The sequence below is a fragment of the Dermacentor albipictus genome, chromosome 5 (genome assembly GCF_038994185.2).
Source record: "Dermacentor albipictus isolate Rhodes 1998 colony chromosome 5, USDA_Dalb.pri_finalv2, whole genome shotgun sequence".
In the NCBI taxonomy this organism is placed as follows: Eukaryota; Metazoa; Arthropoda; class Arachnida; order Ixodida; family Ixodidae; genus Dermacentor; species Dermacentor albipictus.
The window spans coordinates 3,110,923-3,123,414 of record NC_091825.1 but is presented as its reverse complement, the minus strand read 5'-3'; the positions used below and the strand labels follow the sequence as shown (position 1 = coordinate 3,123,414).

The following is a 12,492-nucleotide window of genomic DNA, read 5'->3' as shown; positions in this document are numbered from 1 at the left end:
GAAAGTAGCTTTAATGAAATCACGTCGGTAGTGTCTAATTTATGGCATTCACAAACTCAGCCGGACATCTTAGAGCTACAGTTAGTATTCACAGTCTTGAAAGTGCTTTGTTTTGCTTTTGTAAATAAACTTTATTACAAAAGTAGGAAGATACCTATAAAGAAAGGGGTCAGACAGGGAGACACAATCTCTCCAATGCTATTCGTCTCACTCCTCGTCTACAAACCATCGCGGAGCGGTCCCAAACCAAAGAACGAAATCAGAGACACACACATCGTTACTCTAAGAACAAAAGACGGAGGAACCTTTCCAGACGTCAGCAAAATCAGAGTCCTTGGGATGTTCATTGAGAGCAACGGCTCTAACGCCGCTACAGTGGAGAAGATCGTGACAAAGTCGAATAATGCCTTGAATCTCATACGACGCGTAGCCAACAGGCAACACGGCCTTAAGGAAGAAAATCTCCTCAAGCTAACACACGCCTTTGCGCTATGCCACTTCACCTACGAGGCGGCCTTGCACAGAGGGAAGGTAGCGGAGAAGGACAAACTCAATGTACAACTGAGGAAGCTAGTCAAACATGCGCTGGGAATCCCCAAGAACAGCGAGACAGAGCTCCTGCTGCAACTGGGGGTACACAACACACTTGAAGAAATCGCCGAAGCTCAAGAACGGGCTCAATGGACAAGACTCTCTTGAACCAAACCGGGTAGAGAAATCCTAGCGAAACTAGGCCATTACACCACAGTAATCGAGAATCTATATCAAAGCGTTCCGACGGACACACGCAACTCCTACATGGTTCGCCCACTGCCGCGGAACATGAACCCCACGCACCATCAACCCAGAAGGCTGGCACGCGGATCGTTCATCCTGCGCGAAATACGTGATACGAAGATCCTAGCCTGTTTCGTTGACGCAGCACAGTACCCAACCAGGAAGGCCTTCTTTGCCACCACGATCAATAAGCAAGGTCAAGTGAGAAACGCTCTCACAGTCAAGACCCACAAGTCCGAGATAGCAGAACAGGTTGCCATCGCACTCGCGCTCACAGACCCGACCACCACTCACGTCTACAGCGATTCACGCTCGGCCATCAAAGCCTTTCAGAAAGGTGAAGTTGCAAGACAAGCACTACAAATAATCAATAGATCCGCACCGCTGCAGCATCACACCATCTGCTGGTTCCCGGCACACCTCGGAGAGAACGAGGACGCCCCTCGCAATCTCAATGAGATGGCTCACAGGAGCGCGCGAGACCTAACCTTCCGCGATGCCACCTATTCTGGTCGTGACCATCCCAGCGAGAATCGGGACCCTCCCTCCACATATAACGACATCATAAAGCACTTTTATCTAGACCGCAGAATATACAGCACACCTCACAATAAGCTCACCAGGCCTCAAGCCCTGACGTTCAGAATGCTTCAAACAAACACGTACCCCACGCAGAACAGACTACATCACTAGATGCCTGACCTATACAAAACATCATATTGCGAAAATTGCCATAGCACACTAGGCGTACATCACTTGCTCTGGCCGTGTGGTCGGACCTACGCAAACAAGGATCAAGACTCCGCCAGGCTACAAGACGCATTACGCAGCATGGAGCTGGCGGAGCAGCTCTGGGCCGTCCAGCGAGCCCACGATGCGGCCAGGGAGTTACAACTCCCGGTCCCAACGTGGGAGTAGCCCGCTATATGGGACCTTGCACCCCATAGCTCGCAGGACCTTTCTATAAAGTTACTCCATTCAATGCGCGCTTGGAAGAAGTATTCAAGCTATTAAACTGAAAAGGATTAGGAATAAGGATCGAAGGCGAATACCTCAGCAACCGTTGGTATGCTGATGACATTGTTCTATTCAGGAACACTGCGGACGAGTTACAACAAATGATTGAGGACCTTAACAGGGAGAGTGTAAGAGTGGGTCTGAAGATTAATATGCAGAAGACAAAGATAATGATAAATAACCGGGCAAAGGAACAAGAGTTCAAGATCGCTAGTCAGCCTCTACACTCTAAAAATTTTAACACCCTTAAGGGTGTAAATGGCTTGTCCCATGGGTGACACCCTTTTTGGGTGTATTGCTACACCCCAAGCAAAGGGTGCACATTAACACCCCACAAAAGAAGGGGTGTTAATATGACGTCACCTCACCTATGGGTGTAAAGCAAACAACACCCTTTCTATATGGGGTGTAACACAGACAACCACCCTTTCAATATGGGTGTAGCATGTGACAACACCCTTCCAAAAGGGTGTTATCCCTGCAAGTATTTTAGCGTTCACTACAGCCACGTAGTTAATGGGCAGACTAGCTGTTGTGAATGCTGCCTAGCCTTAGCTATGGTACTACCTTGTTCAGTATGAGCCAGAATCTGTGAGGCGTCGTCATATTGCGCTTCTGGTCCGTCATGTGGTAGCATAACGTGCGGCCCTTTCAGGCAAACAATTTAAGGTTTCGCCATTGCAGCAAGGCACACACGCCATGCTTTCGTAATCTTCCTCGGCAGTGATAGTACACTGCCGGCAGGATGCAGAGCGCAATAACAATGCGCGCTGCACTAAGGACACAGGATCTCCCGCACCTTGGTGCACCAGTACTTATAACTCCGTGGAAACAGCACACAGCCAAAAGCATAGTTACATGCATTTCAGAAATGATTAAAAACCTCCTTTTCTTGGTCAAAAATTTTCGCAACACCAGCTCGACCAGGAGGGAAAGACAACACAGCTCGCTGCTGTAGCTCATATTGAATGCAATAGAGCGCAAGCAATGCGTGTATTGGCGACGGTAACAAGTGCAGTACTACAGAAGCATACGTTTGCCTGTCAAGCAGTTTTTTGCCGTTTTAAGCACATATTTTATACCTCTATTCATCAAAGTTGTCATTTATCTCTACGGGATGCTTCTACTAGTACCTTCACATATATGACTTAAAGGTAGCACTGAAAGCCCAAGAACAAAGTGCTTCCACGTCGAATAATCTTTCAGCATTTACGAACAAAACAGCATGTGTAGCTGTGCATGCTGTTCAATATGTAAGCATGCACTATTTTCTGAAATATACGTATGCTCCATTTACTGACAGTGACCTGCTTATACCCAATAACTTAGTGTATTTTTCACCATGTGCTTGCATTGAATATTCTACAGGCATTGTAAGTTAAGCTACCAGAATAACAATCAGCTAGTCTAAGGTTACCTAATTGAACAAAATCATTGTAAAATTTGTGACGAAATGCCAGAAGTATTTATTTCATTCAAGAGAAATGGTTACATAATAATGTTTGCACATTTTAAAAGTAAAAAGGAAGATGAGTAAAACAATACAATTACAAAGACATAAGCACCGAATAATGGCGCAGGCTTGCTCAATTAAATTTTAAGCAGAACAGTTTTTTTAAATAACCTCACTACGAACTATCACATGTTTTCATTTGAAAAGCACTGCATCTTATTATAAAGCACAAAAATAACCGGTCACATAAGTAAGAACAAGTCTGAGTGTGTCTTTAACCCAAGGATAAAAAGTTGGGCAAGTTGGTACAGTAACCTGATCTTGGATTGTAGCGCGAAGTGACAGGGACACATACTAGAAGCAGACAGGATGAGCGCTAACTCTCAACTAAATTTTTATTGAAACGAATATATATATATATATATATATATATATATATATATATATATATATATATATATATATATATATGTGTGTGTGTGTGTGTGTGTGTGTGTGTGTGTGTGTGTGTGTGTGTGTGACTGCAAAAAAACCGCAGCACATGTAAATGCATATTGAATACATAGTAGTAACATGAAGACGACAAACAAAAGCTATCAGCCATCAACTGCGTGGCAAATCTGAGTGCAAGCTATTCTCTTATCAAGTATACCTGTAGGCATTGCGACCAATATGCTCCCAAGATGTATGAGGCATTAGTCATTGCAGAGTTGTAAGGACATGACAATCCTAGGATGATTATGTTCTTGAGGCTTTTTTCCCCACTTTCCATCTTTTGAAACATGTATACTTTAGTCTTGAAAACAAAAATGCTACAACTGGCGTGTGATAAGTTTTGCATCTTATTTCCTAGCAGCTCACTGAAAAGAGCCACGATGACAAGTTTAAATGCTGTTACCTCATCAGACATTCAAATTTCTTAAACACAAACAAAACCAGATAGGCATTAGAGTGAGCATCACTTAAATACATTACACTGGTTTAAAGTTATTGCACCACTTTGGGCCAGGTAAAAACGTTAGAAACATCAAAAATGTTAAGATTCTACGGCCAACCATGAAAACTAAATAAAAAAATCATTAAGCTGTCTTAAACGGGTACAGGAGCTTTACAACTGGCCATCTTGGTGATGGACACGCAGATAGATGAGCAGCCATTCCACTGGGACGAGAATGTTGAGGGCTTCGCATGGAAGTCTGTGAGACACTGCAGAGTAGTTCTTGGTCCACATGAAGGAGGTTGCTTGCATACACGTCTGGGCCACCATACTGAATGCAGTGTTACCGGAACCTTTTCCCCCTGCATTGTGGTAAAAAAGCATGGTTAAGTTTATACGATATTTAATATGCAAAAAAAGAGGTGAGGCATGCAGACAGGACACGAGAGTAGAGAAGTGAACACGAACGCGAAAAACATGAAAATTTTCATTAAATTGTTTTATTAGATAAAATTTTTATACTGTGTGTCATTCATTATGAGGGTTCATAACCGCAACACATTTCTTATATAAGCAGGTAGAATTATCAGCTTGGTCAGTTTGTACAAGCTCGTTCGAGGCAAGAAATCGAGTTTCACAAACACAACCTCAACATTCTTGATTGAAAAAGGAACACCTTAGATGACATGCAGTCCTGTGAGTGGGAATTGCACAGTTCAAGAAAAACAAATTAAAACTCACAGACCGATCCTGAAAAAGGAATAAGCACCTGCTACTGCAAAAAGCGAATTAATTGGTAGGTTTTAGTAGCACAAGGGCATCTTTGGCCAATGAGCGCCAAGTCTATACAGTGAAAGCTCGTTAATTCGAACTCCAATAATTCGAATTTATGGATAATTCGAACTGTACGATTTGGTCTGGCCAAACTCCACAGAAGTCTATGTATAAAGAAGTCCGTTAATTCGAATACGAGAAGGTTCCCTCACGGATAATTCGAACTACGCTCTCCTGGCACACGGCCAGAGAAACGCGCCTACTGCCTACACACAAGGCTGTATTGCCTACGAAACGGAGAGAACGGCGAGAGAAGGCAAAATCGGAAAAAAATCTAACCGACGCGGGGTCAGCCAGAAGGCAGCGGCGGCTGCCGCCTCTCCGTTCTATGCAACCTCCGAGACTTCTTGCCCGCTGCGAATCTCGGAGACTTCGCAAATCTTGTACAGCTGCTAATGCTGTGCGGAGATGGCACGGCAAGCGCCAAAACACAGCGAATCAAGTACGTCGCAGCTGCGCTTGCAATCAAGAACCAACGAATCAGGGCCTTCGCCACCTTCACATGTTCAGCGTCTTTGTCTCGGCAGTCTTCATCGGTTGTGCACCTCTGTTTCCAGCTTAGGAGGCATCGGCCGTCGCGATTCATTGTGATGGTGTTAAGCCTCGGCTAACGTTCGTTTCATTGGACATCGGTGGTGTGGCACAGTCGGACCCAGAGCTTCGACTCGAAGATGGCGTGTGCCCGCGGCACACGCCATCACTTTTTGACTCGCCAAATTTCTGACATGCCCTACTGCTTCCAAATCGCAGTGTACTGTTGCTCTCCTTCACTTTCGTTAGTTCGAACTTTCGTTAATTCGAACTGAAGCGGCTTCCTCTTGCGGTTCGAATTAACGAGCTTTTACTGTATTGCAAAAGATAAAGTTAGTGCATCTTTACAAAGCAAATATATAAAGATGACTAATGCCTCTCTGCACTAGTTGTTTTGCTCTAGCGTGAAGTCATTTTAATGCATGCACACGTACGTACACATGCTACACCCAAGTGTAACAGCTGCAGAATTAAAATTGGGCAGCAACAAAGTCGCAACCTTTAACCATTGGTCACAAGCTGTGCTAGTGACTGGAGGTAGTACCAATATCGCCAATGACTAGTTGCACTCTTTCTGCCCGACGTTATGCTGCTCTTGTTGTCAAAGATGAGTTACAGTCGGCATTGAGGGAAAGCTGCCCTCAAGAGCAGCTCTTATTTTTGTGTTATTTCTAACCAGAGACCAATGAAGTAATATATTTTTAGAAAGAGAATGACACCGAAAATTGAGTACGTAAAACATTTGGTACATTTTCCGGAATTAACTTGGGGGTTAACAGCTAAAGCGGCAATCCAGACACTAGAACATGTTTTGACATGTTTGCTACCAGTGAATGCTGGAAAATATGTTGGCATTCTGTAGTTTTGTCCAACAATGCAACAGGGATTCTTAATAACTGAGGAAATAAATGGAAAAGTATCATGAAGTATATTTCGTGAATGTAATGCAGAATCACTCAACTTCTGTTGCTATATAATCTCCACTTGATTAACCTGCACTTTCTGAACTAGTTCAGGAGGTACTGCATTTCACTACTCATTCCACCAGTTCAACGTGGTAGCAACTGCACGTTGCGATTTGTTTTACTTAGTGCAGGCTATGTACATGGTGAGTTCACAGCATTCCCTGCACTCGGCCGAAAGGCAGTGCATGTTTACGCAGCAGGTGTGGTGCCGCTTCTGCACGAGCGAGGCGCAGAAATCAGAGTTTCATACAATAATTACTAGAGGGAACTCTGACGTTAGTGTCCACAGGAGATCAAACAAGAACGGCTGTACCCGCATGGAAATTATGGGAAGTACATGGATTTGCCTAAACTTCGTCTGTTTGGCTTCAAACGGCTTTGTGACTTTGTATTCTAGTCATTTTCAACAATATACTGTGTAATAAATAAATAAACATTAAAATCGTCCGACGACAGGATTCAAACACAGGAACTCTAGAACAGAAGTCTGATATTGAAACCATTAAGCGACGGAGGCATGTAACGACAAGCGAGTGCAACGCCCTGATGAATTTATCGCGGGCATACAGTGCCTTGAGACGCTTGGTGCCCTTCGATTTGGCTACCTGGACAAGCTCAATCGTTGCAATTAATAGCAATTGTGCGTGTTGGCGTCGTCTTCTGCACTTCGAAGAGTATAGACTGCGCTGAAATTTACGACAATAAGATTTATATAGCGTATAATACACGAAGCCACAAGAACGTCTGAATTCACAAGCACGAATATCAGACAAATCCATGTGCTTCCCATCATTCCCATGGTGGTACGACTGCAGCGCCAGAGTTCCCTCTAGTAATTACTGTAAGAAACTCTATGGCAGAAATAACCGAAGTGCCTCGCATTTTGTTCTGGGGTAATAAACTAAGTTTTGCTGGTCCCATAAATCTTACTGGTCATTAATTCCAAGTTTTAGTGCAGTCACATGTCTAGTAGGCAATTGTATTTTGCATAAACATTGCAAAGCCAACTGTGATGAAAGTTCACTCTGGTAAATTGTTTATGATCGAGTAGCATAGACTACTGAAGCAATCTCTGGAAGGCAAGTGAAGTAATTTTCTTATTAGCAGCCTTTAAACAGCATTCGAGCATATGACACATGCACGTCAGATATGCAGATATTTCCTTGACTAAGCAAGAAGCGATGATTCATGTTCCACGAGGCTACTTCTATCAAAGCAGTATTGGTGCTCTCTAAAAACAATGCCAATGCAGATGATCCAAATATTTTTCAGGGGCAACAGCTATGCCTGAAATCATGCTAGATTAGTTTTTTTAAACACATGCTCAGACCATGTTAGAAGTGCTTCTTAAAATCCTCCTATTTATTAGACTAGTCATATATCTGTACACAAAGGCTACTAATTAGGTCCCATGCTATATCATCTTAACAAAAACTTCACTTAGTAATACACATGATGTGATAAGATTTGAGACCACATTGAGATGCTGAACAAGGTGAATTCATTATTTTTAAAATGAAGCTCCTGTTCTTCCAAACGAGAAGAACGGATACTGAGGGCCAAATTTTTCTGAATCACAGCTGGAAGATGCCAGGGAAGGCACGTGGAAACTTATTTGTAATTTTCTATTTAAATGTAGAAATGATAAAAGGAAATGAAAATGGTAAAAAAAAACAGGCATGGGGGGAGAACGAACCTACAGCCTTTGCATTAGGCATGCGATGCAGTAACCACTGTGCCACCGAGGCAGCATTCAACCGTCCACAATGGCCCCTCAGATTGTCGACGCTCGAACACGGCCGTAGTACCACAGTGGTTAGTATACCACATGCGTAATGTGAAGGTGATGGGTCCGTTCCCCATCAAGAGGTGGATATGTTTTAATCCACTTTCACTTACCTAGAATTCATCATTTCTATACTTCATATAAAAAACTTAAAACATGTTCCTCTATGCTTTCCTTGGCCTCATTATCTGCTGGCTTCTTCCAGTTCTGTTACTTCCAACACTTATAGATATTCTAATCTGGTAAGTAAACAGTTCTTTATGATGCTGGAATGCAATATGAAACATTATTGCAGGGCCGTGTTATGTAGAATGCCTTACATTGCCCAGGCAAGGTGTATTTATGTCAATCTGAAAAAAAGAACAATTCCCACTCTAGGCAGAAATGCTGTATACTGCTGTGTGCAACAGGGGTTAACGAAAACAACTTGTTCAGAAATAAAGCCACCAAACAACGAGGAAATATGTAAACTAGATGAAAATTTGTGCAGTTGCATGTTAAAAATTTAGCACAGCAACAGATGTATACATAATGAAGGAAGCGCGAGGATGGTTTATTTTGGACACACGGGGCAATATACTTGAAAGATGCATATGAGCTTACATGTGGAGAAATATTGTTTATGTAGCAGCTAAACTACGAACAGGCCTAGAACACACTGATGCAAGGTGTCGAGCATGTAAATCTTATCATGCCCTTAAGTGAAAGAAACATGGCTGTTTCTCATGATTTGCTACATATGGCTGGCTCACACAACTTAGCCACTTCTATATATGCCTTGTCCAGGTGGTCTGTATGACATGTGCAAGCTTTAAATATGTACAACTGCCACGTAGCTGGACAGCACCAAGGCAATGTCGTTTGCCATCGTTTTGAGGAAGTGAAACCAATTCTTACATTTCTTCTAATTAGTTAATTAGTTAGTAACGATTACTTAACTGCTCAAATATTCAAAGCAAAAGTGTCAGTGCGAAAATTGTAGAGCATCCTGAAAAATTCCCAATCCAGCTTTCTACCGCTCAATAGGTGCAACAAATTTTTCTTTCAAGCTAGAAAGAAGCCAGTGAACACATGCAAGAAGTGCCAGTGAACACATGCAATCTCACTGTGTGTCAAACGCACATTTCAGTGCATCAATTTCTTCAGAAAGTGCACTCCTCTTTATTTATTTGTGCATGCAAAAAAGGTTCAGAACTGCTTTCTGAAGGTCTGTATAACAAGCAAAAAACAATTCTATGTAGGCTGCACAAAGAGAAAGGATTGGTTTGTAAATATGTTATTTAGTTCTTAAAAAAAGAGGCAGCTGTCAGTATTCTGTTCCAAAGTAAAAATTGCCCCTACCTGGCTTTGCTTCATTTTCCAATGTTGATGGTCCATTCGGGGGCACTCAACTGATAGGCTGCACTTTGGCGATGTCGGGTGTGCTGTCGCCAGGCCCAAGGTCGATCAACATCCTCACCAAAAGTAGAGTCCAAACGCTATAAATGAAATATCTCATCATTTTGCTATCAGTTTTGTCATCTTGCGTGTTTCACACACGGCCGTCAGTGAAATATTTCGTCACTTGGATACTGAAAGAAATTCAAGCATTTTCTGGCAGCCAAGCTGATGATGATGATGTGTGGTGTTTTATGGCGCAAGGGCCAGGTTTGGCCAAAGAGCGCCATGACAAGTGGTAATGTTGACGATGTATTACGGAAGATGTGACTTGGCTGTAAACTGCCCTAAAAATTGTCGATGTGAAGTGCGTAAAATCTACGTGCTATAACATTATGGCGATGACTAATGACAAATACTATTAACATTAAAATCCATCGTGGAAGAATGATGCAAAATAGAAAATATATAGGATGGTAAAATTACTTGGAGCACTGCTGCCTCGCGGGAGCCCTTGAAACACAAGGGCCTAGAGGCATGTGCTATACGAAAGAGTTATCACAGCGGCATCCTCTGAAGAGAAGGTGGCAGCCAAGCTGAATACACAGTAAATGGAGAACATTAAAGAGCAGATGCAGTTGTCACATTAGATTGATCAAGTACAGCAGAAATGGAAAATAAATCAGTGATACTGTGTCTGTTGGCTTTGAATGCAAGAAACGTAAAAACAGGGCCTTGCAGCCACGCCACTTTGAATTTCCCGCGTTTGCTACACCTCACAAGTTTGGCATCGTCCGGTACTCGGGGATAGTAACCGCTTAAAATCAAGATGAACGAGCGTCAGCATAAATGAACAGGATACTTAACCGGGCAATATAGGCGCATAAAACAACTCACGTAGCGAAGCTACTGTCAATTACCCGATGACGCATCTGGGGGCGGTGCAGTTTGGGCGAACAATTCAAAAAGGAATGCGAGTTTCACTTGTTTCACGCCTACTAAGCTAACCCAGAATTTGAGTTTCTTACTAAACTATACTGGATATTTACGCTCCGAATAAAACGCTGGAAATTTTGTTACCTCACATTGCATACGTATGAGTGAGGAAATTGCTTTTATTGTGTTCTACCCAGACGGCACGCAGCAGCTACCACTCTCATGCAACAAAAGCATGAAAGTGGTACTCGTGACACCGAAAACAAACATATACAGCGCCAACGTTACGCCCCTTAGAGTTGGAACTAAGCACGATCAAGCCATTTAGTTTTGTAGCTTTCCTAACGCCATAAACACGACCAAGCATCGAGCGAAAAAACTCTGCTCTCGAAAATTATTACCGCTTCCATTTATACACCTATCGCTGCCACAAGCAAACGTCAATGGGCTAGCTATCCACAAGCCGCAGATTAGACTGACAGCAACATATTACGGTAACGTAAAACAATTTCCACGCTGACTTAGCAGCCGCGGTGTGCTCTAAGTGCCAAAGTTCTCGTTTGCCGCTCGAAATTCACACCATGATCACGGGCACTGCATCTTTCACATGAAATATTGCACGCTTTGCTCCGGAGCTCAATAGGATGGCGAAACGCATTTGCACGTACCTGAAATCCGCATGCCGGAAACCCGTCGACGCTTCCGAGAACGGGGCGCACAGCCATACACCCGTACGGCGGCTTGACTTGGACGTGAGGCACTTCTATCAAACATTTCACATGCGACATGTTTCACACCGATTGCGCGAGCACCAGAAAATGACGCAGGCCGCATTGCGACGCCGAGCAGACGTGCAGCCACCGATGAGCTGTGTGCGCGGATTGCAGAGAACAAAACCATACGAAACGTTAGGCGCGAGAAGATGGCGGCTCTCGTTGCGGAGACGACGCTACAGTGCTCTAGAATATGGGGTAGTGGGTTCAGGAGCCGCCGCGCTCCATGCGATGCGGTGAGGCGGCGAGTGTCGACAGGTCCCGGATCTAAGCGGTGGCGCTGTTGTAGCGTGGGCTGTAGGCTCGGCGCGCCCGCCCGCGCGGCTAGCAGTCCTACCCAGCTGCCTGAGTACACAGGGCTTTAAGTATTTAATGACATCGCGCTTGAGCCAGGATCTATTGGAGAACTTTTTCGGTATCGTAAGGCAGTCCTGTGGATCTAATGATCACCCTACATCAACCCAATTTTTTTATTGTAGTGAATTGTCTTTCGTTTTATAATCTAGCGAGCGTAGTGAGATCAGGAAACGCCGACAGCAATGAGCCACTTAGTTCCTTGCTGGATGCATATGATGCCAACACTGCAGAGGAAGACATTGACAAACTCATAGAGTCGGGCAATCTCTCATTGGCTGAAGGCAAACTACGCCAAATATCTCCAGATCACAGCGGTTATGTCATTGAAAACAGCGATGACCGGCTAATACACTACATGGCAGGTTATGTAGCGCGCAAGTTCATTGCACGCAGTGACTGTGTCGAATGCAAAAACTTGCTGCTACAGGCGCCAAATGAGAAAAGCCAGGACAATGAGTTCACTGCAATTTGTGACAAAGGAGGGTTGCTCTACCCGTCCCGCGTGCTTTTTTTGACGGTGAGAAGGCTGGAAAACCTTTTCACAACTTTTTTTAGTCAGGAAAGCCTGTGCAGTAACAGAATAGTAGATGTTATGGTGCTGGGCAAATCTCAGATTTCATGTGGTGTAGGGTGCAGCCAGCATTCAGAAGCGCTCACAGCCAGCATTGTCAAGTTTTATGTTTTGACAAGGTTACATTTTTATGTTCAATTAATCAATGAGTCGCGAGAAGCTCGAAGGAAAAAGAAGC

The 12,492-nt window shown here is 43.7% G+C and overlaps 1 long non-coding RNA gene across 1 annotated transcript; it reads right to left on the bottom strand.

Moving 5' to 3' along the window:
* Positions 1-3,769: 3,769 nt before the first annotated feature.
* LOC139060368 (uncharacterized) lies at positions 3,770-11,529 on the bottom strand. The gene is made up of 3 exons (XR_011514755.1): positions 11,282-11,529; positions 9,642-9,778; positions 3,770-4,546 (listed from the first exon to the last, which is right to left on the bottom strand). It is a non-coding gene; the product is annotated as an uncharacterized lncRNA (long non-coding RNA).
* Positions 11,530-12,492: the final 963 nt, after the last annotated feature.